Raw genomic sequence first — 6,942 nt, 5'->3', positions numbered from 1 at the left:
GGATCCAGGATCGCTTTCTTCCCTTCGTTCTAGTTATATAAAATCCCCTGCAGCCCCTCTTAGACTTCTCAACGAGTAGTCACCCTCAGACCGATGGCCAGACCGAGCGCTTCAATGCCTTACTTGAAGAATACCTTAGGCACTTCGTAAGTGCCAACCAGAAGAATTGGGTAAACTTGCTAGACGTTGCTCAATTCACATTTTTTTCCACCAAGAACGTTTTATGAAACTCTTTGACCCCCGAATTTGGAGTATCCTACTTTCACGAGTGACTAATTCCTGAAAATAGGAGGCGTTGAGGACAAAGAAAGTACTGAGCTTACCGAAAGGCTAGTTTCCATCCATAAGCATTCGCAGGTACCTCGAGGGACAAAGCACGGAATGAAAGATTCTTCATCTGCGGCAATGTTAATTGGCCGATGGATTCCGAGTTACTAACTTAAAAGAAAAGCAGATCCTGATCTGCCTATTTTTTCTTCTTCACTGGGACAATGTTGGCGATCCATTCCGCGTATTTTTCTTCGCGGATTCAGTCTCCCGCATTGAATTTCTCACCACGTTCCTTTGCTCTTTTGGCTTGTTATAGTTTAACCCCGGCTCCTATGGTCTATGATTTCTCTTCTTAAGACCCGACGGCGTCTCTGGACATTCTCCATCTTCTCTTTAGCTCGAGCAACTCTACAGTCAATGTCTGAAAACTGTTCCAGTTTCTAAGCCTAGCTTTAAGCTTTTTTGGAAAGCCAAGTCAGTAGGTTTTTTCTGAGAAATACGCAGAAGCCAGTAGTGGACCGTCTGCTATCGGGACAGCCAGCCCAGTCGGCATCGGAGAATGCAAAGAAGGTGGTTTGTTACTCTGTTAGAGGTGTTGCGGAAATGTCTGCGATCGAGTAAATAGCTCTACGAATGAATGGATCGGATCGAAAATGGAAAGATTTGCGGTAAAGTCTCTCTCTCCTTTCTATCCATGATCTTTTGCTTTCGGGATTTCTTCTCCCCTTGTCCTTCTCTCTTCCTAGAGTTTTTTTGTGCCAACAAAGCTGGAAGCTTTTCACTATCGGTTAAGTCCTTGTCAATCTGTATCCTAAGGGATGGGATCTAAATTTCGATAGGAAGGACTGCTTCCATACCCTAGACCAATGAATAAGGAATTTGACCAGTTGGACCTTTCACTTTGGATTCGTCGAGGTCTGGTTAGGAACTTATATCTATTTGTCATCTGGACAAAAGATACTTAGTAATGGACAAAACACAGTGGTAGCTGGGGGAGGCGCGCGGAACGAATTAAGGGCGGGTTGGTGGCAACCACCCACAATGTGCTATTATATGAAGAAAAACCCAGCATCCACCTCTCATTGTGGCTGCCGTTCTGGCGACTTTAATCCGAGGAGAAAAGAGAGCGCCCTGTTCTTTGAGAGAAGAAGATGGATGGAGTAAATGGACTGGAGAAGAAGGAGATGAATTCGAAGAAGCTGAAGGTGCTCTGCCTTCATGGCTTCCGAACCGGTGGGAGCTTTTTGCGCAAACAAATCGGCAAATGGGATCCTTCCATCTTCCAAGATTTCCACTTGGTCTCTCCTCTCTCTCTCTCTCTCTCTCTCTCCCCCTCCCTTCCCCCGGGGGTAAATTGGCTCACCTTACTGCTCTAACTGCAGGACTTCCCTGGTGGGATTTTTCTGGCGGGAGGGAAGTCGGACATTGAGGACATATATCCGCCTCCATATTTTGAGTGGTTCCAGTTCAACAAGGTGAGTTCCAGACTATTAACACTTCGGCCAAATGGTCCGTTCTTTTGTGTTTATTTTTTCAAACCAAGGGCTTTTTAACTCCATATATGACCTCTCCGCTTGGCAATAAATTAAGCCTAGTGCTTCGAGGATGGATTTACTGCAGATACCCAGCCTCTTGCCTAGAGTACCATGGAGTCGTACTACATCCTAACTAAAATTTGGTGGTGTTTCTTTCTTTCTTCTTCTTTTTTTGGTGGATTAGCCTCGATTGTATTATGGTTATGGTTGATGGACGTGTGAGATGGCTGTGGCAAAGGTCGGGGATCCATGTGGGAAGGCCAACAATCAAATTTTATTTTTTTCTACCGAAAAAACATATTTCATGCCAGATGTTTGAACTGATTTTAATCAAACTCCTACCACCGATAAATTTGTTGTTAAAGGCAAGTTAGACACCGAGCTGTGGCGGAGGAGGTTATCCTCTGACTCGGGACATTTGGGCGATGATGAGAGATGGAGTAGCCTTTCAGGCTAAACATGTAGAGGCCAATAAAGCTGTGGACTGGGTGGAAGAGAGAGTTGTCTAGAATACTTCGTAACTTATTGTTTTCTAATTTTGTTGGGAGCATCTGTTGTAATGGTTGTTACATGGTTCACAGGAGTTCACGGAGTACACAAATTTGGAGGAGTGCATTTTGTACTTATGCGATTACATGACAAAGAACGGTCCTTTCGATGGAATGCTTGGCTTTTCTCAGGTACGGTGCATAACTGATGTTAGATTATTTAATACTTGGACAGCCTATTTAGGCCCTGCTAGAAACACTATTAAAGGCCTGTTTAGGAGAATTTTGCCAGATTCGGCGGGATCCGGCAGGATAGCCGGAGAGAGGAGAAAAGATGATAATTAGTGGAGAGGGAGGAAAATATAGGGAGGCTGTGGGTGACGATCCCCGCCGGAAGAAAAGAAAAGATCACCGGAGGTTCTTTATTCCTTCTTGTGAGGATTGAGCCCCACGTCCACCGGCATCACTCTCTCCCTTTCTGCACCATTGTCTCCTTCCTTTCTTTTTTGACCTATCCTACTGGATCGTGCAAGATTAATTCAAACAGGTCCTATGTTCGTGCTCTTATTCTTTGCAATCTGTCCAATATAAAGAAAGTCTTAGGAACATGAGAGGTTGTGATTTGGCTCGAACTGCATATAACTCCTTGTTTTTATGTATTTTAAGTGGAAATGGGTGGTCTAAAAAGGAAGTGCAAATTATTATAATGGGACGATGCATATTAAGGGCTGGTTTGCTAGTTTATGTATTGTTTTTAAAAAAAATATTTTAGTTTTTTTTTATCTCCCTTGCTGAGTCTGAAGTTACAAGAAAGATAGAAGCTGAATTGAAAACAACCAAAGACTAGATAGCAAGTTTCAACCTAGAAACAACTCAATAGTGCATTGGATATATATGATCGAGGATCACTTTTTTAGAACAGACTTGTGGCATCCAAAGAACTCAAGGTTGGGAATCTATGCCAACTCCTCATGCTTCTCTCTCTCTCTCTCCCCCTCCCTCCCTCCCTCCGTCCTTCCTTTTGTCCTACAGACTAATACAGGTAGGGAGTATCAAATTGATAGGGTGTTCGAGCTTCCAAAGAAGGCCTAGATCTCGAATGCTACGGTGTCTCACCAATTACTTAGCAAATGCACATGCTTGTTAAAAAGCTTTGATTGAACTCGAACACATAGCTAGCAGTATCATCTTATGTGACGTTTTATTGCTTGAATCTTCATTGCTATTATGGTATGCTGTACCGTACCATATCAGACGGTACCGGACGTACCGTACCATATCGGTTCGGTACTGGTATTGGTATGAATGGCGTACCAACCTTCAGTATACCAAAAAAACTTCATACCGTACCGTACCGATACTATGCTAGTGTGGTATTGGTACGAGATTTTGTATTAGTATAGCGAATCTTGATTGCTATAGAATTCATGTTACTCGGCGCAGCTAGCTAACTATATCTTCTCAATAAAATGGATATTCCTCTGTGTGCGTGCGCATGTTCCTATAATCCGTTTTATGCTTCCTGATTCAAATGATGGCTTGTGACTTCTCTTTCTTTTTCCAGGGTGCAACATTATCGGCTCTTTTGATTAGCTACCAAGCAAAGGTAACACACTTCATGGCAGTCCATACAACAAATAGGTTTTTCTCTTCATGTAACATCCAATAGATTAGCATTTATTAAAAACCACCTAATATTTACGGTATGTCTGAACTTGCAAAATTTGATGAGAGCATTCTTGTGCTACATTTATACTAGTATGATATATAAAGCAAACTATTAAACATCCACCGGACGTTCAAAATACCCTTACTTGTGATAGGAGGTGCTTGGGACTTAGGGAGGACATGATCTCTTGTTCTCCCAGGAACGAGGTCTTTTTATTCCCTTTCCACTACTTGAAGAAATCTCATACTTCTTTCAATTTCAAAGAGTCAGATCACATTCAAGAGTTTTGATGTGTTTCTAATTAATTATATTTGCTTGGAGAGGACTAAAGCCAAAAACCACTCTAACTGGACCAACACCATTAAACTCTGACCAGCACTAGAACTTGACCTTAGAGCTCTCTTTTCTGTATAGACCTTGTGCCTAGTTAATTTCTTCCCCCTTATGAACTGATTGATATCTACCAACACAAATATGTATAGGGACAAGGCTAAATAGAAGAGGTACGATTGAGGTAGATTTATTTATATATTTTTATATTTTCTTACATGACATTCATAAACCAAATTCATATTTATAAATGTTTCATGTTAATGACCTGCAGGGGAAGATATTGAAGGACCATCCGCCAATAAAATTTCTTGTCTCTATCTCATGGTGGAAGTTCAGAGACCCAAAGATATGTGACATTGCCTACAAAGACCCCATTAAGGTGAATTCTGTGCATTTCATTGGAGACAAGGACTGGCTGAGACACCCTCCGAGGAGCTGACTGCTGCCTTTGATAGCCCATTGATTCTAAGGCACCCTCAAGGTCACACAGTCCCCAGGCTAGGTTGGTATACACTATCTTTCACTTCTGCATTAGCTGCATTCTCAAAAACTATTAGACTGCATTTTATAGGTGTATTTAACTCGGATTCAAGTTAGCTATCTTGATCTCAAGCTTAATTGGGTTGATTAAATTCAAGCCAAACTAAACTGGTGATGGCATGAGTACCCCCAGGATTTGCTTTTTCTGTCCCTTTTGTTTCCTAAGGAAAAGAAACCTGATGACTTTCATATGCACACTTACTTGTTTTGGATGCTTTATCACATCAAATGCATTAGTATTAAATAAGTAATTAAAATAATAAAATTTTACTTATAGATAATGACTAAGATGTTAATAATATATCAAGATATTTATGCATATTTCAAGCTTGATCAGGCTGAACAAAAGGGAGTCAGGTAAATCATAGGTTTGTCTTGTTTGTATTTCGAGTTCAGATGTCAAGCTTAGGTTCAATCCATGCTAGTTGGGAGCACCTTGACCATGACAAATTTTAAGTTTAGCTTGTAATGCTTATGAATGTTTAACTCATTTGAAACTCTGCTGCACATGATGTACTAAATTTCTGAATAAAACCAAATTGGGAAGGACTTAAGCCCGGAATTTGTTTCCGTGGTTAGGCTCATATAGACCGGAGTGTTACAATAACCTATATTTATGAATATTTAGTCATGTACATCATCTTGTACAATTCTTTGACTACGGCCCGACCTAGCGTAACATGCGTTTAGTCCAGTTTGGATTTTGGGTTAATCCTGTTGTTCGTTTGTTAACTTGTTTATTTGGGGAACTAGCTCCAAGAGCATGTAAGCCAGATATGGACCAATTTTGCTGAACTGCACTAAGTATGCAGCAGATGCTAGTAAATATCATTGATGATGTCCAAGCTCCAACTAAATCACACTTAAGCATTTTAAAGCATGCAAGCATGGTTGCTAACCAAATCATTTCCTGTTTATCGAAATACAGAAGGCATTACACATCTCATTTTGGCTAATTAGATGTCTTGCATGCATTTACATAATATTTGCCTTACAGAATTTACATCTGACTAGTTTAGGTGAAGGAGGGTTACAGGAAATATCTTCATCAAGGGTGTTTAATTAGTGGATACACTGACATAATAAGTTTCATGATAACAATGATATTGCTGCGTGTCATTTAACTTCACCATATTACAATATTTAGTTCTTCTCAGCATAGACTTTGAACAATTAACAGTGGCAGATGAGATAAACGTGAAGAATCTTTCTGAATGGACAAGAAGTATACTCAAAAGTAGTATCATATATGATGCTCCTGGTGTGGAGACCTGGAAAACTGAGGCAAACAATGCCAATATAAGGCAAGCAGTTGCTGCTGATCCAAAGTGTATGGAAGCTACAGATACAGTACTGAAGGCTACATTTACAGAAGGCTAGGTTTGGACAGCATCAATGTAAGCTGGGTTAGTGATAATCAGCAAGAAGCTGCCCATGAAAGGGATGTCACCCCCGAGGTAATTGAAATAATAAGGACTTGGAGGGCCTCCAGCATTCTGATCAGGTGAAGGAACTCGGAGTCGTGAAAGAAAGGATTTTCTCCCTTCTTAACAGCTGCATGAACTCTGCTACTTAATCATGAGTGTACTACTATAACTTTGCATATTGATGTTGCCGAATTTTTAACGCTATTGAGGAAGTTATTTAAGAAACATTGTCTGCTAATCCCATTAACCTTTTCAACCCAGAGCATGTTTGGACGCAGTCTGAAATTACCAAAGTTAGAGAACTTCAGAAACTGAGTGATTAAGCCGGCAACCGGGTTTAATCCAAACCTGACCTGGTTATCTTCGGGCTCCGGACACATCGGCTGACCTGGTTGAGCCAGGCCCACGTATTAAACCCAAGCGGTCATTCCAGCCAAGCATGATCATCCAGCTGCAGCATACTATGTTTGGGTTTGCATTTGTTCCAGATTGGTTTGAACTTATGTTTGGATCAAGTATTAATTTTGCCCTAGAGATCAGGATTTTCAAGTGACTAGCAATATCAACAATGTTTTATCCTTCCTATTCTTCTCATAACAACCCAACTCAATTCAACTAAGCCTTAACCCAAATTAGTGGGAATCCTTTTTCTCTATTCCACTCTGTTTAATATCAAGTCC

At 40.8% G+C, this 6,942-nt stretch overlaps 1 pseudogene; it reads left to right on the top strand.

The window, feature by feature from the left end:
* The first annotated feature begins 1,350 nt into the window (after positions 1 to 1,350).
* LOC120105848 lies at positions 1,351 to 6,522 on the top strand (annotated as a pseudogene).
* The last annotated feature ends 420 nt before the right edge of the window (positions 6,523 to 6,942 follow it).

The sequence above is a fragment of the Phoenix dactylifera genome, unplaced genomic scaffold, assembly GCF_009389715.1.
Source record: "Phoenix dactylifera cultivar Barhee BC4 unplaced genomic scaffold, palm_55x_up_171113_PBpolish2nd_filt_p 000383F, whole genome shotgun sequence".
NCBI lineage: Eukaryota > Viridiplantae > Streptophyta > Magnoliopsida > Arecales > Arecaceae > Phoenix > Phoenix dactylifera.
The sequence above is the reverse complement of the archived record's forward strand: the minus strand, read 5'-3'. Positions and strand labels throughout refer to the sequence as shown.